The 27201-nt window shown below is 35.4% G+C and overlaps 1 pseudogene; it reads right to left on the bottom strand.

Moving 5' to 3' along the window:
• Positions 1–3745: 3745 nt before the first annotated feature.
• LOC114618022 lies at positions 3746–26322 on the bottom strand (annotated as a pseudogene).
• Between the last annotated feature and the right edge of the window lie 879 nt (positions 26323–27201).

The raw sequence follows: 27201 nt of genomic DNA, 5'->3' as shown, positions 1-27201 counted from the left end.
CTAACTGTAATGAAAAAATTTGCAATGAAAATTAATTTCTCCACAGAATAAAATATAAATGTATACAGAAATATTAAAGTATTCAAAAACTATTTCACAGATACTTAATTTCATCATTGAATAACTAAATTAGACAGGCTTTAAAGAGCTAATCATACAGATAGTAGTGATGCATTGTATAAAATTATTCTGGTTTTTGCAGGAAACATTTTGAACTTTAGTATATAGTAAAATGCTCCATGAATAATACAAACTAAAATTTATAGTTCATTCACCAAAATTAGTAAGCAAACATGTGTACCATCTTTTTAAAAAGTAAAAATAAAGTGAGAGAAAAATAAGGTAGAAAACAAAGAAGGAAGGTAAGGAATAAAGAAGGGAGGAAAGGGAGAAAGAAAAGAGGGAAGAAGGGAGAGAGAAAAGGGAGTAAGGCAGGGAGGGAGAGAAGAAAAATGAGAAAAAGTAACTAGGTTCAGGTTTCAGAAAGAAAGAAGCCCATGATAGATACATTTTAAACAAATTTTAATAATACTTTTAAATATCTATAACCAAAGAAGCATGAATTTTAATTGAAAAGGATAGCTTGCCCTCATTTTTGTCATATCTAGAATAAAACAATATATACAAAAAAAAAGAAACTTCCTTGTCTAAGGAGCAAGAAAACATTACAGAGAACATTTTTAATTATGTTATTACTGGAAGATGAAAAAGGAGTACAGGACATACAAAGAGATTCATAAGTGAACTAAATATATGAGCAATACACATAAACTTGGAAAAATTATATGTTAAAAAATTAGAACATGAAAATTATCTCCAGAGACAAAAAAAAATTGTGGCATAAATTGACACCCTGTACTTGAGAAACATGAAATTGACAGCCAAGTATATATTTGCTTTTTCATAGTCTTAAAGGAGAAATAATTGCCTATAAAATATGTATAAAATTATAGTAGAAACAGATTTTTAAGATGGTAGCTATAATACAAATTAGAAACATGAAGGGCCTATAGAAGTTGTGAAGCACATGAATGGTTAGAATCTCAGTATACATGGAACAAATTAAATTCACAAATCATCTTATGCTCTACATTACTACCTTGAATACTTTCAATGATCAATTTAAAGGTAAAAGTATATGTTGTTTTTTGCTTTATAGCTGTGAGCCTGTTATCTGCAGGCTCTATATCTATTTATCTGTTGTTTTCTTTTAGAAATAGAAACATTTGGGCTGTCCAGGTTGTGTTTCAAAATGCCCAGATTATTGCATAGAAATTTACAACAAAGATAGGGTATAATATTTTCAATGATAATAGAATGAAACCAACAGAAAGTTTTGCAGATAGAATCAATGGAGACTAGAAAATGAGAGATGGCGTCCTAATTAACATCTCCTCACAGATATTTTGATCCTGTTCTAAGCTTTTATTTTATGTTCTTTCTTTCACTTTCCACTGAGGAAACTTCTGTTAATCTATACAGGTCAAGGGTTTTTCTACCTTGTGTAGCACAGTATGATTGCTTTCAAACATTTTTGAAAAGCAATTGCATTAAAAATTAATGATGGCAAATCAATTACAAGATGGAATTGAAAGGAAACTCATCATCAACTCAACTTTAGTAACAGGGCTATGGACATTATTGGAAATAGCAGGTCATATATTATGTTGGGAAGCCTGGATCTCTATATTACAAAGATGGAATCTACACACTTATTTCAAATCTTACATTAAAACTAAGTCAAATGGATTGAAATTTTAACTATAAATTTCAAAAATAAAAATTAATAGAAACAGAAACAGAAAGTGCTTCATCAGTGGTCTTTGGCAACATTTTTAATATTACTTTATTTTTTAATATTATAAGTTGTTCCAAATCATAGATGAAATAAAACAGAAAAATGAGATTATTTTCCATAACTGAGAAAACAAAGCTTTGATGAGAAATCTAACCTCAAAACAAATTAAAATGTGCATCTGATAATAGGTTAATATAAAGTATATAGGAAACCAAAAACAAAATCACATTTATTTTTAAGCCTAAATACTTATTTCAACATCTGTACCATATCATTATCTTTTGCTGATTCTGCTTTTTGCCTTTGAACTCAATATTATCTTGAATTTTTAAAATTTCTTATAAAATACAACATTTGGGGTTGCAAATGAATATTAAAGGGAGACACTTTTTCTATCATGTATAAACACAAGGTTTAGCCTTCAGTTTAAAAGACAAGAAAATAACAACATAAAAATCAAATGCCAGTAGATATTTTATGATACAGGAATATATGTAATAAATAGATGGCCATATACATTTTTCTCAAGTCTCCAGTGCAAAGCACTTTTTGAAAAATATACATTAGAAAAAGTAGTAGCTATGTTTTGATACTAATGATATGTCACATTGCTTGGTGTAAGCATCACATTAAAAAAGGAAATGTATTTCCTTATATGACACATTCATTTAGTTAAAGAAACTTGAGGAAAGTTCCAGATTATTAAGAATAATATACGTTATAATGTACATTGTTTATGAAAATTCTTGTCTAGAAATTGCAGTAATTTTACTTTTAACTGCTTATGCATAATCTAAAGAAAATGATAAAATTATCAGAATTTCACTCTTCAAAGTAAGACATCACTATTTTAAATTTGTTACACATATATAACTAGTATGTACAAAAGAAAACAATACTCTTATTTGTTATTAAATAGATATAAAGATTATATACAATATAATATATGCATACAAACATGCACACACATACATATATATAAAACCTTTACAAAATAGACGATTAAGGGAAATTATTTAGTTTTCTATATGTCACTGTTGTTTAGAATCTGTCTCTAAATCTAAAGCAGAGTGTCATACACATCTGTGTCAGTCACTTTCTTATCCCTCTGATAAAACACTGCAGCTGAAGTAACGTGTAGAAAGAAGCACTGATTAGACTATGATACTGGAAGATTGTTATCACCATCGTGGTAAGAAAACAAGGCAGTCTCTTAAGTTTCATTTAATAAATTTATAGTTCTATCAAAGTCTTTTTGAAGTTCTCTGTGGAATCAGGCAGGGAAACTATAACCTATTTTCTCCCATCTGTGTAAAGTATAATGAATACAAAAGGCTGCAAAGCTATGCTGCAAAGAAAATCTCTGCTGATTGCATTAGCTTTATTATCAAATTTATGATGTTTATGAATGTATACTTTTTGGAAGAATGTATGTAAGCTAGTCATGAGGTAGAGAAACCATACTTAATGCTTATGTTTTTCTTGTTTGGGATTTAAAATCTATAGCAGGTGAAAACATGGTGTTTGTTCACTTGTCCTGTCAAATAAGTGATGTAGCAAAACTTATTAAACAAACAGAATAAAATAAGTTTAGGCTGGACATATAGGTGGAACAATTTTAAAGGAGCAAATTACAGAAATGATTTAAAAGTTTGTATAAAAGGTCTTTCTATTTTTTTTGGAGAAAATAGAGCATGACTTTTATTAAAAGATGAATGTAAAACAAAGCTATCTAAAAAGGAATCCAGGGGAACTCCCTTCCCCCTCTTACCACAAAAAAACAAAAAACAAAAAAAAACAAAAAAAAAACCAAAAAAACCCATCATTTTTGAGTACTGGATAGATAGCAAACACAAAAAGAAACAAGCCTTCTAAAAAAGTCAGACACCCAGCTTAGGGGCCTTGATTGATGAGTGAGGTCAGACAGCACAGTGGCTCCAATTCCTCCTACTGTCTTCTGGCCACAAGGCTACTTTCAGGGGTCTCTGACAGTCTGGAGGCAGCAGTCGAGGTCCCAGTTGTCTGCTCCTGCTCTTTCGTTATGCCTTGTTTGTGTTCAGAGAGCACATGGCAGAACCAAACCATGCCCACTTGTAGTTGAAGGTGGTTTTCTGCAAAGACAAGGCAGTACCAGCCAGGTTCTATACACTTGTAGGACTGGCCACTAGATATCAACAGCTTGTTATCCTGGAAGCGCTGGTAAAGAATCTGCTCTTGTTCAAACGTGCACGGACTCAGATAGGCTTTCAAGTTGATCCAGACAAAGAGGCCAGAGCCACAGTTGCAAAAAGGGATCTTCAAGTTCTCCAGTATCTTAGTGACATAGCTATAAGCCTTCCGGAGCCGGCTATGGTTTTTAGGTAGGTACACCTTAATGATCCACTCTTTGTCCTGGAGCAGTCGCCACAGCTTGTACTGAACAATGCCAGAGACACCATGGTAGTAGCCAAAAAGTTTCATGGCAGACGCTACCTCCTTGTTGTGTGTATAGAGAACACCAAGGCTGAAGCCAGATATGCCAAAATCCTTACTAGTGTCCCAGATCACATGGATCGTGTTAGGATCAGGCAAGTCTTTTATGCTCAGAATGCTCTGAAATGTGGCAGATGGCTCAAACACGGACAGCATGTAATTCTCGTCCACAATCACGTGCAGCTTGTGCTTTTTGGCGTAGACCAGGTACTTTTGCAGTGACAATTGAGTGTAGATACCACTCAGAGGATTCTGGGGGTTGATGAGCACAGTGCCTTTGAAATATTTTTCCTTCTTCTTAGCTTGAGTCAGGGCAAGCCTGAGCTTATCCACAGTGAGTTGGAAAGAATACGAGTTGGTAAGAATAAAAGTTGGTCCCGGTGACCTGGCTCTCCAAGTAGACAGGAATAAGCTCGACTTTCGAATAGAAGTAGAAGCTGAAGGGGAAGTCACAGTAGCACGGTGTGGGGATCAGAAGGACATCACCTGGGTCGCACAGAACCATGGCCAGTGAAGAAAAGATTGAGGAGCAGTCATTCAGAACCACCACATTTTTTGGATCAAGAGGTGTAGGTGCCTTGCAGTAGTGGGTCAAGAAGCTAGCCAGCTCTTCCCGAAGGAAGGGTTGTCCTTTCCAGTCAGAGTACTGCAGCTGGGCTTCATCAAGACAGTTCATGTCACTCTGAGTCAACCTTGCTGTTACCAGGTCAAGGCAAAGCTTGTTCTCGATGGTACTAAGGTAGATGTAGCCCAAAGGGTTCTCATCCTTGAGGTTTTTGTCTGTCTGATAGGCGTCATAGCTCTAGAAGCTTAAATGATAAAACTCATAGATGTCAGTCCCACGCTTGGATAGGGTGCAGCTGGCAAAGGCAGTCTCAAGATCACGCAGCATAGGCCTGGGTTGGCCAGTCTGCCAAGATGACAGGGCCTGGTGACCAGCTTTGATGGCACATCTAGAGTCCGAGCAAGGGAGAGGTACTTGGAACTTCAGTTTCTTTACAGTGTTAGACCATACAAGGTTGACAATGTGAGACAGTAAGTGGCCCATCTTCTTTTCCTGATTCCTGGAGGCTCTTGTGTGTTGATGATATTCTAGTGAGAGGTACTGTATCTGCTGGCTTGTCCACTGCAAGAACTGGCCCATGATGACATGCTGCAACTTCAACATCTTCTCCTGCAGTATTTTCAAAACCTTTTTGGAGGACTTCTTCTTCAGCTGATCCCTGAGTTTGGGATGGGCACCTTTCCAGTGACCAGTTTGGGTATTGCTATCGGCCTTGGCAGCCTGGCTGGAACATTTCTGTTTTCACTTATCGCTGTCCAGTTAAAAGTCTAGATCCTTATGCCTTCCAGGAGTGTCTTTGGCATTCAGGGACCAGAAGCTTCTCTATTATTGATATTATATTTTATGTTATTTCATGTTTACTATATTGTATTTTCTTCTATATTTACTACCAATATAATACCTTTCTTTATGTTTCTGCTACTCATTCCTTTCTTTCCCTCTCTCATTCTAATTTGTCCTTTCTCCTAGTCTTCTCCCTCTCTCTTCCCTCTTCTTCCCCATTTTAACACTGGCTGTTTTAAGGAGCATGTCATATCATGTAGCTCAGTATTGCCAGATATTTGCTTCATAGACCAAAATGAACCTCAAACTTGTGATAATTGTCTGGTTCATGATTGAAGTTTTGAAACAGTTTGGCATTTACTTTTATAAAGGAAGATATTTGTCATATTTATATTATTTATCATTTCATATTTAGAAGTCTGATACTTATATATCATTTCATATTTAGAATCTAAGATGATTGTAGTTCTTAGCATAAACAGCATTACTCCTTTAAAATGAGGAAAACTCATGATGTAAGACAGAATTTCTATTAAAAATTGGGTTAGCAATTTTGATCTAGATTTCAAATAAATTCAAATTTTTAAGTATTTTTTGATATTTATGTACTTTTTAAAAATTAAATGCTAAGTTTACTGCTTCAAGTTTTTTTCCAGGGGCAAAGTATTATTACTAGCACAGATCAGCCCCGATATTCTAATTACAGGATTGAAAAACTACAAAGTTAAAATTAATTACTGAATTTTTGGTTTAAGATTTTAATATATTTACTTTACTTATTTTAATACAATAGTATTAAAATGAGTGCCATTAAGTTTGGGGACAATATTTGAATATTTATATCTTTAGAAGAGCAAGAAATCATATTATTTTATATTTTCTGTATATTTTACAAACATTAATCATTGGTTGAAATGTCTTTTTGCATATTTAAAAATGGATAACAAAAGATTACATTTTGAATACTTTAGTGCTCTGAAATTTAGCTGTTGAAATTAATGAAGCATACTGATTCACTAACAATCAGCTACATTATATATTTATTATAATAATCAATTAAAGCAGAAAGTGCAAAATAGATTAAATTCTGAAATAAAGTGGCACAAAAAATGATCATAATATTCATGGACTTTTAACATTGAGTTACAAACAGACAAGCTGTTTAAATTTGCTTAGTAAAAACTTGTAGGATCATAGTGGAAGAGAGGAGAAGATCTATTAAACAAGAAGAGATATATAACTACAAGAAAACTGTTTTCTAGACATGAAGTGCAGCTGCATATATAATCTTATATCACTTATGGAAGCTTGCAGATTTGTGCAAGACCAACACACACAAATTTTCAGCATGGAGTGCAGAGTTGGTCATAACGTCTTATCATTTGAAAGGAGCTGTTCAGATTTGCTGAGAAAAGGGAATTAAGTTTTTTCTTAGAATGTAAACTCTAGGAGCTCAACTATGTTCCAATACATCCAATCATATACTGGACTTGAGGAAGTAAAAAGGGACATAAAGTTGGAGAGGTGAAGAAGGGGGATGAAATGAAAAGACATAGAGTGTGAATATGATAAAAAGGTGCAAAATTAACAAAGGACTAGGATATATATATATATATATATATATATATATATATATATATATATATTCTGTGTGTGTGCGTGTGAAATTTAACATATATAAAACATAAGGAACACTAAGTTTAATCACTAGTTTACACAAATTTTTACTGAGATTCAGTTAAGAATTATTAAAAATTATTAAATAATTATTTTAGAAGAAAGAGTTGATGATTACAGGCTTGGTATTTTATCTGTTACTGACTAAAATATATTTGTTTCCAAAATAGCATGCTTTATAAAATTTGGATCTCAACACTTTTTTCTTTAATTTAGAAGATCATTACGAATTCATGTATGTACTGATAGACCAAGGAATTAAGATTAATTTAAAACAGACAACCAGAAATATCACAGTGTGGAATAAGAAATATGGTGTACTTTAACTATATTTTTGGACATTAGTAGAATGAAGAAGCCAAAAATTTGTATTACTATACACAACCACAATCATGAAAGGATCAGAGCAGCTTGCCAGAAAATGCCTGCAAGCAGTAGTGTTCATATTGAAAGAATTACTGCAGGTGATATCTATCCCACACTCAAATGTCATAAAGACACTAGCTCAAAGGGAGAGTCAGCACTGGGTCAGCAGATACTGAAAGTAGATTTAGAAGATGTCAGCACAAATGTAGTAGTAAACTCATGAGCATGATTGATGGTGCCCTCAAGAAGCATATAAATGAATACACATTCAACGAGAAGGTTGAATTATCCCTTTGTGATTCCCTGGAAAAGATGCCTAACATTATATCAATATAACCATGTAATACACTGAAAACTAAAACTTGTCACGGGCTATGGGTATGTGGATTTTTATATAATATAGAAAAATTTTGATTTTTTCTATAAAAACAACTTTCCATAGAGATAATTAATGAAAATGTTTTATAAATGTAATCAAATATTTTCTTTGAGTGCACACACACATATATACACATACACAGACACACACACACACACACACTACATAACTGGCTATTACATAATTTCAACATGAATTTTTTTAAATTAAAATTTGTGAAAGTCTTCAATGTCATATATTCATCTTATTATTCTGCACACATGTAAAAGTGGTTTTCTAAGGGTTTTGAAGATAGTGAAGCAACAAAGAACTTAAGATGTTTCCAGAGCAATTATACGATTCATCAGTTACACTTTTATAGCCAATTTAGTAATACCTCATAAAAAATTTTAAGCAACTATCTATTTTAAAGTATTAACATAAAGTTCATTTTGCCAAGAAATTATGTCTACAGTTCTTTAAATTTTACTTTGAAATTGAAACTCTCCAATAAAATATACTTATCAAATAGAAAGAGACAAGCAATTAGAGGGAGTTTGATATTTTAATTCAGCTTCTCCCTCTATGTTGTCAGTTACAAGGAGAGTGATTTCTATGTTGTCATAGAACCCAGTGCTCAGCATCTGTCAATAATGTAGGATAAGTGTTTTTTACAATTACAAATTAAAATTGCTTTGTTAAAAATCAAAACAAATAATAACTTAATGTAAGACAGCAAAATTTCATATACTCACTAGTTATGGGTGTAGGACTTTTCAATTGTCTTAAAAGAAACAAACAAATAAAGACATTTATGTGCTTCACAAATTTATATGAAATTCAGCTATATTTACAACTGAAATAATAGATTTCAATTGTCCAGTGTATTTAACAGCTCTCAGTATAGCTAAGGACAGCAAGAATGATTTAGAGAAAATAGTGTTGATTTTTTTCAATGTTGGAAGTACAACAAAACATGTCAGAATGTTTAAGAAATTTTAATATGAAAATTAAATTCATGTATCTCCATAAATATAATTCAACAACAAAACCATCAAATTGTGATGAGCTAAGCATAGATACATTTAAATATTTTTACCTTACATGTTTATTTTGAATACTATACATGTGTGTGTGTGTGTGTGTGTGTACACGCGAACATATGTGTTTGCACTTGCAGGAAGGATTGTACTAAGGTTAAAACAGAGTTTGGATCTACAAATAATTGTGAGCTTCCTATCATGGTGGTGATAACTAATGTCTAGTTCTTTTCAAGAGCAGAAAGGGCTCCTAACTTCTGAGATCCTCCTCCAAGACTGAGATCCAATTTTTGTTATTGAATGGGTCTTGAACACTAGTACTAAGAGTACCGTGAAAGATGCCCTTCTCACAGACACATCTACATTTGCAGTTCTATGAAATTAAATATTTCTAGAGCTGTGTAGATAGATTTTCTGATTTAATTAAATCAAATAAAATGTTTAAATGTCTATAAACACATATATAGACTAATGTCAAAATAAAACTAGGATTTGTAAGAATGATTTTAAATTAATTTTCTAGCTAATAGTGACACGATATATAGAATTATAGAACTTTTCATAAATGGTGGTAAATATTTCTTTTTAATAGTTTTTCAAACATAAAACTTATAACGGTATGTTTGAAAGGTTTGTTTGTCATTTGTAACCATCTAAAGTTTTTCATTAAATATTAAAATATATGTTTGACATAATTTTCTACTTTGTGAATAAATTAAATGAAGTAACATGAAAAAGGAAATCACAGCACAAGTACACAAACAAGTCACATTTGGTTTGTGTCTCTCTAAACACACTTGTTGGTAACTCCTCAAAATGTATATAAATATCTAAATATTAAAATGTTTAAAATATCATTCCCTTCATACAAATGACACTTAAGGTGATTTAAGAGACAGGTAGAAGGTCAAATTCAAAAATGAATTCACTATAGGATTTTAGGTCATGCATCATTCTGTAAAGTTTGGCATTTTTCTAGAGCCATGAATAATATCTCATGTTATTAGGATTAATGAAATAGGTTTTTCAGGAAAAAAAAAAGAAACGGGTTCTTCCTGTTTCAGCCACCAATGGTGGGCAGCAGCTTGGGACTATGCTATTGCATGGTCATGAGCTTCAAGAAAGCCCACAGGCTGCTGGAGAAAGTCAACAAGTCCAGGTACAGCTGGTGCAGTAGGCGCTTCATCAAAGACCTGATTCATGTGTTCATTGATACAGAAAATGTGTGGCTTTGTGCTCTAAGAAAAGTGAGCCATTGAGCTGCTCAGTATCTCCAAAGATAAGACAGTAGTGAGTTCATCAGGAAGAGTGTAGAATGTACATCTGTTCCAAGAAGAGCTGGGAAACTAAACAATGTGTTGGTGACTATGACAACTGATCAATCCCTACTTATCCTCAATATACATTTAATGTTTTTGAGTATGCATATTCATACACAAATGCACACACACAAATACAGACACATACATAAGAAAAAAGGAAATTAAAAAGAAAGGAAGAAAAAAGGAAGGAAGGAGCTACTAACCTGTTTGATAGTCTCTAATCATCAAACACTAATGGAATTTCAGCCCTCAGAAATAAGTATACACCTTCATTTGTTAAAGTAGTGTTTAAGTGATTTACATATTTGCTTTAAATAATTTTTCTGAAACCTTTCTTCTGAACAAGTCTTTCTTCCTATCAAGTCTTCTGATTAATTACTAGGGCTACATTAAAATCAACCTAAATTCTCAAGATGGGGATCTGTGATAGGCCAAATGAGAATACCACTAATATCAAATGGTGAACAAATAACTTTATGAACATTGCTTACAGTAGCATAGGTGTTCATGGTGGGACTACTTACAGGAACATAATTAGGTCAGAAGCCATTGTATTCACATGAGCCTCTGCACTGAAAATGAGTCTTGTAAGCTGGAAACCTAGAGCCCACTGTGCAACTTGCAGGCCCCCCAAAAGGTTGTTGACTTTCTTTAGGCAGCTCATTTGATAAGAGTCTCTTGGTAGTTAGGCTTCTCTGAGAGTCTCCATTAGCATGTCTTACTGTTTATACACACTTGGAGAAAGAGGGGGTCTCAGGAATCTGGTCAGTATCAGGGATCTGACAAAACTTTTGAGTTGTTTACTGCTCGAATTAAAAAAGTTTTCTTCATGAATAGACTATGTCATCTTTTTGGAGATGGGGTTGCTGAAGGGGAAGAGGAACTGTCACAGAGCAGAACAGGAAGAAGATAATGACTGGACTATGGAAAAGATTAAAGATAATAAAAAAGAAAAAATGAAAAGCTGTACATTTTAAGGAGTATCTCCCTAATATGAAATGTTTTATCTCAGGGAAAATTATCCCACAACAGTGTGTGTTTGTGTGTGTATGTATGTGTATGTATGTTTGACTTACTATACTGAGTTTGATTAATGTAGCTGGTTTGATGATGAGTTGAAGTTATTCACTGTATTATTGATCAGTGGATATACCATTCAAGAAAATGGCATTTCTGCATTCCTTCATCAAGAACTAGTAATTACTAATAGTCTGTAGGGAAGAATATGGATTTATGACCCAAGCCTAGCTGTATTGAAATATTGATGTGTCTAGTGTTCTTCATGTCTTTTCAGGTAATAACAGATCTATGAAGACTGGACTGTAATAACTTGTGTGAAGAAGAAAATGATTCTCAATATTCTCCATTTCTCCTTATTTCTTACATTTTTACCCTGTTTCTTCTATATTATTCTGCAAATAATGAAGAACAGCTACACAGATATCCAACTTAGGGCTAAACACTATTGCACATATTCTAACTATTTTGAGATGCTAATATCTGTCTTAAGCATTACCAACACAAAAAATTTCACTGATGAAGGCAAAGAGGAACACTCATTTATGTCTATGAATGTAAGTATTTACGTAGTAACTGAGAAACACATTTACAACAAAACAAAACTGGTAAGAGGGTTTCTGTGTGCCTTCTATACTCTAAATCCTTGAGCCCTTTAGCTAGTGTAGAGTATTAGGCGCAAGTACCCTCATGTGAAGGAGGCCTCAAACCCAATTAGAAAATGGTTGGTTGCCACTGTTATAGCCATGATAATTATTTACCAGAAGGCACACGTTGCCTGGTACAAAATTATTGTAAATCATTAGACTCATATCTGTATAATATTGTTGAGGGATTTTTCTCTCCAACGAGCTTGCAAATACCTTCCAGAGCTTGGACAACTATCATGGAAGAAAATCCGATTTATATTCCATTTTGATTTCTTTATGTTCTGCAAATATCATATATAGTATCTTTAGTAACAGTGTTTTGTTTTGCCATCTAGCTGAGCTAGACAATAAAGAGCAATGCTAGTAAACTTAAAATTGTAAAGGACTGTAAAGCCTTTCTGGACATTTTATGGGGAACTATTTTATACCTGATTCTGTTGTTTATTGTTTAGTAAGCAATAGCTTCTGAGAGGAACATTAATGACTTGCACTAAGTACCCTGGTTAAGAAGCCTTATAAAATTATATTTTTAATAAGCTTACGTAAAGATAAGTTTCTGTCTTAGTTAGAGCTTCTATTAATGTTCATGAAACACCATGATACAAAAGAAAAAAGGGAAGAAAGGGTTTGTTTTACTTACTCTTCCTTATTAAAGATCATTATTGAAGGTAGTCAGGGGAGAAACCAGAAACAAGATAGACAGTTGAAAGCATGAGTTGATGCAGAGGCCACAAAGAAGTACTGCATACAATCTTGCTTCTGATTGCTTCTTCAGAACACCAACACATAGGTGATACTCTCTTGTATCAATCACTAATTTAGAATATTCCCTACAGGCTTGCCTAAGTCCTATCTAATGAACACATTTACTCAGTTTATGTTCTGTCCTCAGAGATGACTCCAGCTTTTGTCGAACTGACATAAAAATTAGCTATCTGAATGACTTACACAACTTGTCACACAAATATATTACTTACTAGGCAGAAACTCTTTTCTTCGTGTCAGTAAGCTCTGATATTAATATTGATACCACAATATACAACATACTTCAAATGTATTAGCCCAGTCTTTGCAAATGTAAACACTTAACACCTTAAAATTTATTCTCTTTAAGTATCCAAAGTCTCAGTTATGGATGGAAGCTCACATTTACTTCTGGGTTTTAGCACTGATACCCTTTGTGGCTGGAATACAGGCAAGCCCTGTGTATCTTACTGTAGTTTTTGTGAGTTTAAATGTGTATCAGTCCTGTTACCTTTGAAAGACAGTTTTCATCATGCCACATACCCTTTCTTATTCTTACATCCTTCTTGCTTCCTTTTCTCTATGTCTTCTTGAAACTGAGGGAAGGGGCTTGATGAAATTAACCTTCACCAAGAAACTATATCCGATTGTATCTATTGCTAAGGAAAAATCAGCTGTCTCCAATGGACTCTTATTGTGTGTATTAATGACAATGAAATAGAACCCTTGTCTTAAGCAGTAGATGGCTAGCACAAAATGAATTCAGACTACTTTGTAGAATTTTTTTTGTCTAATATTTGTTTGGACATATTTTGTCTTACGACTCTTAGGTTTGTATAGTATGATTTTAAGTGTTGTATTTTTTATTAGTTTTCTGTGCCTGTGTATTTGAGTCTGTTGTTTCTTGTTCTATTTCTTTATTTTGTTTTTATTATGGATTATTTGTATACTTTTTATTTGCCAGTTTGTTTTCTAATAAAAATAGGAGAGAAAGAAGAAGTAGAATTTGGTGGGTGGAAAACTAGGGATAACAGCAAGAAGAGGTATAGAAAACCATGATTAGAATATATTATATATAAAGATAATTTTCAATTAAAAAATCTATATAAAATAAAAAGATTCAAAGTCTTCTGAAAATTACAAAGTCTTTTAAAAAGTTCAAACCCTTTCAATATGGTGTTTATGTAAACTCAAAATAATATATTTTAATTTCTAAGAGAGAAGGACCAGCATACAGTCATAATTGAAGAAAACCAAATCTCAAATCAATCAATGTATGTAATACAATTTCCATTACCTGAGGTTTACTTATGTTCTTCTGAGCTCTTTCAAAAGCCTTGTGTCAGTTCTCTGGATTCACCTTCTGTAGCAAATAAAGCTTGATGCCCGGGCTCAGGCAGACTCCATCCATGAGCATGCCTGTGATGGTCATTCATCAACTCATACTGACAAATAAACAATGCATGAATCTTCTGCAACTTGGCTGAACATTCACCAGCAGCCTCTGTTCAGGGACATAAGCTATGTCTCACAGTTGCATGTCTCACTTTCTCTCCATGATCCATTCATGTCTTGAAAGATAGTACTACCTATGTGACTCTTGTGATTCCAAGCGTCAGAAGAAGACTACCTCAGCTGCCTCTGACCACAGCTTCCATAGCTTATCATGAGGAACTAATCTCAGTTCAATGATCCTCAGAGATGCTGGTCTTTTATTTTCTTTTTTTTTTTAAGGCAATAAGTAGGATTTATTATCAAACATTTCATTTCTTTCTTTTTTAAAATTGTTTATTTTTTCTCAAATCGTTATTCATTCCCACAGGGGTTAAAAACACAGAAAGGCAGGACGTGGGGAAGATGGTGACACTGGAGTGTGGGTGTTCAGGGGGAATACAGGTATCTTTCAAAACCAGGTATCGGCTGGGTGAAGGTTCAGGGGACAGGTCACTATGACTCTGCTTATGTCTCACTTGTCCTTATCTAAGTTGGTATTGTCTGCCAAAGCTACCTATTTACAAAGTCTATGACTACTCGGGCTGGTAAATTTCCACAAAAGCTGCCTGTTTACAATAGCCTACAGCCATCTGTTTCAATGTTTTTCCACAGAGACCCAAGACTTGGTGTTAGTATATATGTATGACAGGTCTATTGCTGATTTTAGGCCTATGGCTGATTTTAGGCCTTCAGTGTGTAATCAGGGCTGTTCCTGAATTGCCACAGCCCTTCTATACTTAGAGAAGATGGTGGTCTTTTCTTAACCACTGCTTATTTCTCAGCTTCAGCTAACCAGCATCAATTGTCGCAGCTGCAAAGAGTTTAAGTTAGTGGTTCTAGTCTTTTTGGATCATGGCGTTTTTTCAGCCCCAGTTGACCAAACCCAATAATTCTAACTTCAAATTATCAAATGGTATCTGTAGTATATTTATTTCTCTCTGAAATTCCATAAGCCAGGCATCTACAACCTGGACATTTCAGGTTTATCAAATAAGTTCTCACAAAAACTCATCAAGATTTTAATACTCAATTAGTTTTCTAGTCCAAATTTTCAAAGGCTTCTCCATATTCATCCTGAACACATGGTCAGGTCTACATTCATATCCTACTTTAGGGACCAAATTCTGTCTTCTTTGGGGGTTCTATACCTGTTCCTGAAGCACCATGAAACAAAAGAAACTGGAGGAGGAAAGGGCTTATTTCACTTATTCTTACATATTACAATTTATCATTGACGATGAACAGGGCAGAAACTCAAAAAGGTTAGGGACCTAGAAGTAGGAGCTGGTATAGAAGCCATGGGAAACTGCTTCTCTCTGGCTTGTTCCCTGTACCTTGCTGAGATTTCTTTATTACAGAACCTAAGACCACCAGCCACGGTAGCACCACACTCAATGGGCTGAGCCCTACTGCATTAATCATTAATAAAGAAGTATCACACAGACTTGTTTATATCTCCATCTTGTGGATGAATTTACTTGATTAAGAGTATTTTGTATCAAGTGACTTTAACATGTATGAAGTTGACATAAAAACTAGCCAGCACAGTCTCCACATTTTAAAAATAATTTCCTGGTTTTATTTAAGCCTAACCTTTAGCCTTTCTCTCCCCTATCCACCCACCTCCATCTTTTTTAGAAGTTTACAGATATAGTATTCACCATCTCTATTTTTATATATTGTGTTATACTACTATCTTCTCTTATGATTTCTTTTCTCTTTCACTGCTAATGGATCTTTTCCAGCTTCTGACACCTATATGAAGTGCAAGTCAAACCCACTAAATATTGACACTGATAATTCCAAAATTGTGAAATACTATCATTTGTTTTAATTAAATACAATTACTTCATTTTCCACCTTCCCTTTTCGTTTTCTTTTCTTTTTTTAATTTTTTCTTTTTTTATTGGATAACTTATTTATTTACATTTCACATGCCATCTCCTTTTCCCATTTCCCCTCCCTAGAAACCCCCATCCCATCCCCTCTACTCCTTTTTGTTTTTATACCATTTTAATTACACGAAAGTATTAAGGTCAGCTCTAGGTTGAGAGACTAGTAATACAATAGATGTAAATATTCAAGGAACAAGCAAGACAATAAACGCAAATAGTTAAAAAAAAAGCAAGTCAATAAACAAAATTCTGTGAACCTTGTATGTTCAGGTACTCTAATACCTCCCAATTACTCATCTAACATTCCTGACATTTTTCTCTTTGATTATTACTGTTACATGCATTGTTAAATATTATTGCTATAATAATAGTTGTTATAAAACATAGAAATATATTATGCTGAGTCTTTTAGTATTTCTTGCATGTACATGATTTCAGGGCTGACCATTTTGTATTGGCTAATCAATTAGGTGACTCTTCTTGGGAAGACTGTTTCTCTCATGATAGTATTTCTTATGTTCCTGTAGTTCTTTATTTAGAGATAGGGCCAAATGAAATTCTCTCTTGAGTATTAGCAAGTCTATTGGTGTTGTCCATGTCAAAGTTTTGTTTGAACAGCTGCATACTTTGGCATAGTGAGTGTAATATACCTGTCAATCTGTCATTTCTAGAATGCACAGTCTCACAGCAGATTTCTTGATACACTTGCAATTTCATTCTTTTGCCCCCTATTCAGAGACACTTCCTGATTCTGAGATACAGGTGATGTGTTGTAATTCTGACCATTGGATAGGATCACCTGTCTTTGTTAGAATTACTATTGCTATGATGAGTCAAAATGAGCAAAAGCAAGTTGAGATGAGAAGGGTAGTTTTTTTCTTGTTTGTTTTGTTGCTTTTGTTTTTGTTTTTGTTTCTTTGCTGCTTACCCTTCCATACCATCATCCATCACTGAAGGAAATCAGAGCATCAAGAACGTAAACATGGGAATAACATGGAAACAGGACTTGATACAGAGGCTATGAATGAATGCAGCTTACTAGTTTGTCCATTCTGGCTTGCTCACCCTGCTTTCTTATAGAACTCTTGATTACCTAAGTTGAATTGCAAACTTTTATCCTAAATTTACTTTTCATTAAACCTCTTATGAAATGTTAATCATCAAATGTGAACAAGTTTACATATATATGACATAATATATAAAATATTTTTATTTACTACTAAAGTTAAATGATGTCTTCTTCTATTATTACACCTTCCTTTGTTATTCTCCAAAGATGATAATTATCCTAATAGCTAGGACTTCGAGTATGCCTTATTTCATTATTTGTATGATTAGAACCCACACAGGTACATTATCTTTATATAATTATAGAGAATACATTAAATATTTAAACATTCATGATTATGTAATTTTAACTGTTTTCCACTGCTTGGTGGCATGTGAATAAGATGTGCATGTGTTTGTGTGTGTGTGTCTGTGTTTCCTCCTGGTTATAGGTGCCAGATGTCTATCTCAATCCTGCTTTATTTCTGTTGAGGAAGAGCCTGTCATTGAACCCAGAGCTTAGCAATTCTTAATAGTCTGCCTATCTAGCTTGTCCTGGAGTTACTCTGTATCTACTTTCTAGAATGCTGAGATTAAATATAGGAATTGACATAAAACTTTTGGGGATCTTAAACTAGTTTTCATGATAGTGCATAAAGTTGTTTAATCTACTGATCCATCTTCATTGTCTTCCTGAATTTTTTGAACTGGTTTTGCTCATAGTCTATGTATATTTGTACATGATACTGGACACACATGCCTGTCATTTCTAAATATTTCTTGAGATATGAAATTTCAACAAGATATGTGCATTGTATAAACCTACATACATTAGCACATACTTTTTCTACTTTGCTATCATCTCTGTGTATTCATATATTTTCTTTCAAATATATCAGTTGTTGAATTAGAGTCTATTGAGCTGTAAAAATTCTTTAGTTGTTACTACATAAATGATCAACCTTAAACTCAGTACAGTAAATATTATAGTGCTATGCTTAATTTTTTACTTTGTAAATATATTCCAAGGCTAGGTGTGGAAGTGAATGTCTAAATTTTTAGCACTAAACTGAAAACTCAAAATAGTCTCAGATACAAATATTTATTCTGAACTCTCTTTTGTTTTCTTACTTGTTTATTCTCTATTTCTCTTTCATCTCTTTCTTTCTTCTTTCCCTGACTCTTTTTACACACACACACGCACACACACACACACACACACACACACACACACACACTATATCCACACATTTTTGTTTCACACATATACACAGCATTTTCTCTTCTAAAATTTGAGATATTTGGTCATCTTAATGATGTATATTTTTGACCTACATTAACATGACTTATCAAAATTATTGTAAATAGATCAAACACACATTTTGGATGATTGACATACAATAAAATACATTGAATTTAAATTAGTCCAGCAGCTTTGAGAATTAATATGGAAATTCCTCTAGATATTTAAAGCAATCGTAGGCTAAGATTATTTTCAAAACCTACTTTATTTAGGGTTCTTAAACACTTCAACCTCCCTTTTAATCCTCTCACCAGAGGTAAGGGAAAAAGAATGTTAAATAAGAAAAAAAGTATTTTGGACCTGTTCAGAAGTAGTTCCTTGGGGTGAATCCATTCTTTCTTGTCAAAATACCAGCAATCTAGTTCAATAGAAAACATCAAACATGGTTCAATGGCATGAACCTGCAGAAGCGGTAAGACTCTGCTGAATCAGCAGAAGTCAGCAGTAGCAGCCAGAATCAGACAGAATACAAGGAGTTCTTTTGCTCATATGTCTCTATGAAGTAAAGACCAACAATGACCAATGAGAGAGTACATGGCAGCATAGAAATGCAAGAGCATCCTCTCATTGTTCGTGGGGTTTCATTCACATTCTTTCTATTACAAGTCCTCCTAAGAGCCTGTTTCCAGAAAAACATCAGATGCCCTCTCACAAGACAAATTTCAGGGAAACATCATGTGATATAACTGAGTTGTTAAAGAAACCAGAAAATTTCATTTCACCCAATATTATGCATTTGAGAGCTTCTGAGTATAAACCCAAAAGAGTAAAACCTCAGTATGCCAAAGAAATCTGTATACATCCTTCCTAATTCCAGTACTACTTTTCAGTAGCCAAGATACAGAACACAAATAGATTAATGTCAACTGATGAATGAAAAAGGCAGGATAATATACATACACTACAGAGTTTTATTCCACTCTAAAGAACACACATGCCATTACAGGGGGAAAAATCCTGTCCAAAACATGTATCACTTATTAAATAGCATATATGGAATCTAGAACATCAAAGAATGAAGGCCATGGAAGAAATGGTGGAATTAGCAGGGGTATGGAAAGATAAAAGGAAGATAAAGAGAAAGGTCTGAGAAGAACATAGGAATGAACACAGTCAAAGGACAGTGATGTGCATATCATAGGAGTGCCATGATGAACTTTTATTTACTGCACCTACTTTATGCTAAATATCCAAAATTATTCACTTATCCTTTTATCTGCTTTTTACTAGTGAACTTTTGCACAGTCTTTTGAAAATAAAGAAATTATTATTTCACTTTGGAGCTTTTTGTCAGTATTTTCTACATAACATCATCTCGAATTTCAAGAAGATATGATCAAGTCTACAATTTTCTTCTTTATAATGCTACTTATGTTTGTTTATTTCATCTCTGTATCCTCATAATTTTCAAATTGTATGGCATACATTGTGCCTGAAAGAACTTGTCTATATTTTGAATATGATTCTATTGAATGTACAGAAACTATCGTCTAGTTATGAAATAACTTGAGACAAGAGAAATGCAATTGTATGGAGAAAGGGCATAATTCTGTGGCTTGCCTCTGTAACTTAGGTTGATAAAGATTTTGATTGCATAATAATTTTATAAATAAATTGCTAAATAGGGAACATTTGATACTTTTTCTGTCTTTTTATATAAAAAAATTTTCATGCTTGTCTCATTTAGCCTTCATATTCTACTCATTGTCAGGGTCCTGTCCACAATTTGTACCCTAACCTTGCACAAAATGTTATTCTCCTTGTTATGTAAAAAATGTGATTATATCTAAAAGCTAAAATAAAAATGAGAATTATCATTATTTTCTATTTTAAGTCTATAGCAAAGTAAGTAAAACAATAGCCAAAGGAACTTAGATGTACTGGGAGTATAAGAAGACATGCAAAATCCTGTACCACTGAGAAGGTCTTCCTGATACCGAATACTCTGATTCTCTTTAACTCAATATGGAATACATATATCTGATCAGTGGAGTTTTACTTTATTTTATGAAATGGTTATGTTCTTAGTGAGCTTTGTATACTGCTTTTATCTGAGAAGAAAGCAATGTTCCAGCATTTTGGGTAAGAAATTCCCTCTATTGTAAGATTTTTTCAGCATGTTTCAGTGTTAGTCAGAGAGGTAGTGCCCTTATATTCTATGCCTTGTGTAAAAGTAAAAACAAAAAACAAAAAACAGTACAATACTAAACTAGTAATATACTTGCTTAATAGAGTAAATGAAATGCACATTGGTTGATTAAGAATAGGTTCTAAAAACAATGAAAGTAAAAAAAAAATTTACAAACAACCAAGGAAATACATGTATCCAATCCACTCAATACCTACTAATATTCACAACTTCACATGAAAGCATTAATACTTTAAGAGTATTAACATTGCTATTAGTTAGCATTTTCTGACTTTTCTTAAACTATGTAACACTTGATATTGCACACAGGCAAGCATAAATAACTGAAGCATAAATCAGCAGCTCATATCTTGAAACACTATCTTGGACCTCAGTGGCCACTCCGGGCTGGGACTGAGATATGCAATTTCCACTCTCCTTTCTGTGCTCCACAGCAATCTTTCCAGTTTCCTCTCCAGCCCTGTACTAAACAGCTCTCAGGAACTTTGCCTCTCTATTCCATTCCTCAACTCCCCAGAAATTCCCACAAACCTTGCATTGTACCCAGCTTTCCTCCTTCTGCCTATCCCATTGAAGACACAGGGATGGGACTCAGGTAGGAGATTGTTACTATCCTTTCTCCCTTCTTTACATGCTTTCCATTCTTGTCTGCAGACCTATAGCAGTGACGCGCCCGCCTCGCCAGCAAGGATGACGCAACAACAGGATCCTTCCTCACGCACTTTATTGGGGAACACACCATTGATTGTAAAGCGAAAGACCCCAAGCCCAGAATGGGTGCTGCTTAAATAGTTATCACGACTGTGTATAAATGTCTAATTGGTGCTTCTTGCAGAACTTCATTTACATACTGCTTGGGAGGGTGAGGAGCTGCTTCTGAAAGATACGCAGGCTCACAGCAGGTGTTTACGACCCTGAATGCAGTTGTTTTCCACCTCAAACATCGGTGCCAAGCGCCATCTTCTAATGGCGGCTCCTTACATCTCCCCCTATTTTATTTTTTAAGAGCAGGCACTGGCCAATGTCCCTGTCTTAGGCTAGTTGATGTGCCTCCATAGCCAGCATCAACAGGACAAAATTCTAATAAGGAAGAGCGAGTTCCCTGTCTTAGGCTACGAGGGTTGCACCCATGCCTGGCATTCTCTGTGCAAGAGAATGTGCACCCAGGTCATGGCCACTCGTTATTCCCGTCATGGGGTTGACTCACTACCTATAATCCTAGATGATGTGCCCCTGGCTTATGGCATCAACCTATTCCCGTCATTGGGATCAATGGCAGCTGGCCTGAGAAAAATTATGGCAGCTCGACTCATTCTCTCTTGTGCAATGGGACTGAGCCCCAAGAGGTGCAAGAACTGAAGTTCGAGGCTGCTATTCCTTCTTTTGTTTTATTAAGATGGAGCTGCCCTTGGCCTGTGTGGCGCGGTACCAATCATGACTCAAACTCAAGCCCGATCAAGCAAATTCCATCTTGGGGGAATAAGCGATCAAGGACTGATAGTTAAATACAGTCTTCCCTACCCTACCAGGTGCAATGGAAACAAGTCCTCTGGGTGCACGGGCTAAGGGAGACAGATAGAGATGCAAACACCCGTCCCTGTGCAATGGAGTCATCTCCCAGGGGTGCAAGGGCTGTTTGCCTCAATATTCAGGTACCAGAGCTACACAGACAAGGACCAGCCAGGCTAAGATTCCTCACTGACCCAGTGCAATGGGCTGAGCCCTTGGGGTGCAATGGCTGAGGGATCTGTTTGCTGGCTATTTCTTTAACATGGATAACCAAATTTCGGGAGATGAACCTTGTTTGAGGGCTAGCAATGCTTGAGCAATTAGTATTTTGTCTCTTCGTTGACGAAATTTAAGTCTGCAAAGCAACCATAGACACAATACCAGTCCGCAACAAACTGCAGCCCCAAAGAGAACTACCCCTATCCATTCCTTAAAGTAGGAAAATGCAGAAGTTAGCCAAGAAGTGAAATCTCCCATAGTGATAGGATTGATGCGGATTCCATTCAGTACTGTAATCTCCATCAACAGACGATTCTGCAACCACTCCACTTGCTGAGACCAATTGCCTTTTAAAAAATTAGACAACAGGTTACCATCTTTAAAAGCAGAATTATCATACCTCAATGGGGTAATGCACATATGTTTAGTATGACTAACACAACTTAGCTGTACAATATCTACAATCTCCTCCAATTTGCTTTGAAGAAGGTCCACTCTCTGATTAACCAGAAGAATACCAGAAGTGAGATGAGCATTCATTTGATGCTGTGTAACCAGAGCATCCGCAGCTCTTTCTACTAAAGCATCAACAGTTTGAGCTGCATTTACTTGATTGGCTATTGCTATGCCTGCAGTCACAGCAGCTGCTGCTGATACTGCCACAGCAGTCACAATAGCAGCTGTAATACCAAAATCTCTTTTGTGTCTAAATAAAGTGGCTATAAGAAAATCATCTGGATCTGCTTCCACAGGAATTGGCACAAAAGTAGGTATATGTACTATTAAGGCCAAAGATAAAGAACCATTCCAGCATTCAGCTAAGTAGCAGGTAGTATTACTTGCACTACAATTCAGAAAACTTGTATTATTTTCAAACTCAGCCAAGATAAAGAAAAATGGAGGTGAAACACATACGGGGCAGCTGGGGCAGATGAACTCACCAGCTCGCCATTTACCTTAATCCTATCCAGATAAGGATAGCTTATTTGGAACGGGTGGCTGAGATATTTTGTATCACATGATATAGACCTTGCATAGAAACAAATGCAGAAAGGCTAGTACTGGCTCCAGCTATATTTGTTAGTATCCATTGATAAAAGGGCCATATATTTCGCTTTCCTGTTCGAATACCAGTCTTGTTGATAGCAGCCCATTTTATAGGAGGTGAAAGGGCAAATCCTGAAGCAATCTCCATCCAGGAGATTCTTTAGATTGACATGGAGTAAAAACTGGAGGAAAAGATAGATCAGGGGGACACCAAGGTAAAACTCTCTTGTATGTAGCATTATTAGTGGGCCATTGTGATGTCCAAGGTGCGGTAACATTACTCCGAAGCAACATGGTAGTTATATTTAATAAGGCCCCGTCATTATTAGGAATATTTCCTGAACTTTCCATCTTACCAGCTGACACTTGCTTTAGTGCCTCAACCAAGACTCCGGTACCAACCTTGCTAAATGAGACAGGATCCACCCAGTTTGTTAACGTGGTGTTCCTGAGTACAATACACGGAGTATGAGCTTTAGCCTTAGTAGTAAAGCAGAGAGTAAAATTCAATGGAAATGCAGTGGCATTGTATAAAACAGGCTCTTGTCCCATAGGCATAGCACATGGGACTTCCATAAAACACTGAGTAGAAGTAAACAATGGCAACACAGTAGAATTAGCATGAACGGGCATAGGTACGGGCCAAGATCTAACTATTGCCCATAACTGAATACTTAGCACTTCTTCATAAGTCATCATAACTAAAAGTGTCCACCACAGCTTCTTCATTCTTCTTAGAAAATGTCCTTGGCTCCACAACAACTCTGGTTAATCTTGCTGGCACCCAGACAGGATTTTCTTCCTTCTGTGGGAAAACACAAACAGCTCCCCTGGATCTGGTAAGCACTGGATCCGGCCCTCTCCATGAGTTTGTCAATACATCTTTCCATTTCACCGTTTCCCATGTATCTTCCACAGGATTACTATGCCTGTCAGCAGCAATCAGCCCCTTCTCATCCAGTTTTAAGAAATTTAAGTGTAAATAGAGTTAGAGACAGGGCTGCTTTAGGAGTCAGTGATGATTCCATAATTCCCCCTTTTTGTTTTTGCAGATACATTTTCAAAGTTAGATTGGCTCTTTCAATGATGCCTTGACCTTGAGGACTGTATGGCAATCCAGTACGATGCTGCACTTGCATGCGCACACAAAATTGTACAAAAGTTTTAGCTGTATACGAAGGCCCATTATCTGTCTTTAGCAGGCGTGGTTTACCCCACGCTGCCCAAGCTTCTAAACAGTGGGCAATAACATGAGAAACCTTTTCTCCAGCCATAGGCGTAGCATGGATAATACCAGAGCAAGTATCTATAGATACATGAATATATTGTAATTTCCCAAAATGTTTAATATGTGTCACATCCATCTGCCAGACATCTAAAGGTCTAAGCCCTCTTGGGTTTACTCCAATGCATGGAGGGTGGTGAAATTCCACACATTTCTGGCAGTTTAATGTAATATCTCGAGCCTCAGCTCTTGGGATACCAAATTTAAGTCTGAGAGTGGAGGCTGGAACATGAAACAGTTTATGAAATTCCTGAGCAGCTGTACGATTCTTTTGCAAAACAGTGAACGCTTGGCGAGTACCTGCATCAGCTAAAGCATTACCTAGCACCATGGGACCTGGTAGTAAGGTATGGGCTCTAATATGTTGAATAAAATATTTTGAATTCCTAGATAAAATACACTGTTGTATTTGTTTCAAAATGGGGGCCACAGGACTGGTTGATTTTATTGTGCCTGCGACCTCTAAAATACAAATTGCATTCACCACATAGTGGGAATCAGAAATGATATTTATAGGACCAGGGAAAGCCTTGAAGACTTCTAAAACCACTTGACACTCTACCAATTGCGGAGTGTCTGGAGCAAATTTAAACTTTACTGGGCTAGCAAAATCAGCCACATAACATCCAATGCCTGACTTTGATCCATCTGTATAGATGTCTATAGCCTTTGGAAAAGGGGCATTGGCAGTTACTTTAGGAAAAATTATAGGATGTTTTGACACAAACTGTAATAATGGATGGTGCGGGTAGTGATTATCGATATGACCTGGAAAAACACATTTCAGTATAGCCCACATATCTATCACTGTGCAAAGCACTTGAACTTGTTGGGCTGTATATGGAACTACAAGCGTATCAGGGTATTCCCCAAAGTGTGTCAAAGAAGCCTGCAATCCTTTTAGGATAATGATCTAAAGTTTTATTTGGTGATGCATGAGGATGAATCCAGAGCAACGGTCTCTGCTGCCACAACACTGCTGTAGGCAATGTGACCGTGTCAAAAACACATAAGAAAATAGGTTCATTAGGCTGAACTCTCACTAATTGAGCTTGCTGTATGGCTTCTTCTACTTTCTGCAGAGCTACTATGGCAGCAGAGGTTAGCTTTTTAGGTGAGGAGATATGACTGTCTCCTTCTAATATAGCAAATAAAGGCTTTAATTCAGCTGAAGGAATTTTGAGATAGGGACGTATCCAATTAATATCTCCCAAAAGTTTTTGAAAGTCATTTAATGTTTTAAGGTGGTCCCTACGAATGGTAATTTTCTGTGGGGAAACAAATTGAGAATGTATATTAGTTCCCAAGAATGCTCCTACGTTGCCTTTCTGCACCTTTTCTGGTGCGATAAATAAACCTTTACTCTCAAATACTTTTATTAAATCTGCATAGGCAAGGCACAAATCTTCATCCTTAGATCCACAAAGCAATACATCATCCATATAATGGCAGATTCTCAATTTAGGATACTTATTTCTAATAATTATTAAGGCTTTTCCCACATATAACTGACACATAGTGGGACTATTAGCCATACCTTGAGGTAAGACTTTTCAATGATATCTATAATCTGGCTCCTCATGGTTAATGGATGGCAACGTAAAGGCAAATCTTTGTCTATCTTCAATTACTAAAGGTATTGAAAAGAAACAGTCTTTAATATCTACAATTATCAATTTCCATTCTTTAGGTAATGCTGACAAAAGTGGTAAACCACGCTGAATGGCTCCCATAACTTGCATTTGACTATTAATAGCCCTTAAATCATGTAGAAGTCTCCACTTTCCAGACTTCTTTTTAATAACAAAAATTGGAGTATTCCAAGGAGATTGAGTGGGCTCTAAATGTCCAAGGGCTAGCTGTACATCTACTAGAGCTTTAGCAGCAGTTAATTTTTCAGAGGTTAAAGGCCATTGAGGAACCCACACGTCGTCCTCTGATTTCCACGGTATGGGTATTGCATCCTCAATGGCCCCTAGGAAAAACCCAGCCCTTTTGTGCTGGTCTGACCTTTGGTCTCAATAGGTTGGGAAATACCTTGATGAAACTTCCCCAGGCCAAGCCCAGGAACATATCCCATATCTTTCATCATTTTCTGACTCTGAGCAGAGTATTCATTAGTTAGTCTTAATTCCATACCCTTTAGGATGTCTCTTCCCCAGAGGTTCACTGGTAATGGTAAAACATAAGGCTGAAATCTACCTTGTCTTCCCTCATGATCTCTCCACACTAATTCTTTTGCACTTATGCTAGGAGTGGCTTCATACCCCAATCCTTGCAAAGAATGAGAAGCTTCATAATCCTGCTTCTACTCTTAGCTTTAGGACAGAAGCTCTGCCAGAGAGACAAGCTTAAAGATGAAAAGTTATTTAAACATTTTACCTCAGAATAATTTTTTATTTTTTCTAAAAAAAAAGATTCAGGTTTCCATTTACCACTCTCACTTACTTCTCTGCGCTGT

This window comes from Grammomys surdaster, unplaced genomic scaffold (assembly GCF_004785775.1).
Source record: "Grammomys surdaster isolate TR1022 unplaced genomic scaffold, NIH_TR_1.0 139, whole genome shotgun sequence".
NCBI classification, from domain to species: domain Eukaryota; kingdom Metazoa; phylum Chordata; class Mammalia; order Rodentia; family Muridae; genus Grammomys; species Grammomys surdaster.
This window is presented reverse-complemented; position numbering and strand designations above follow the sequence as displayed.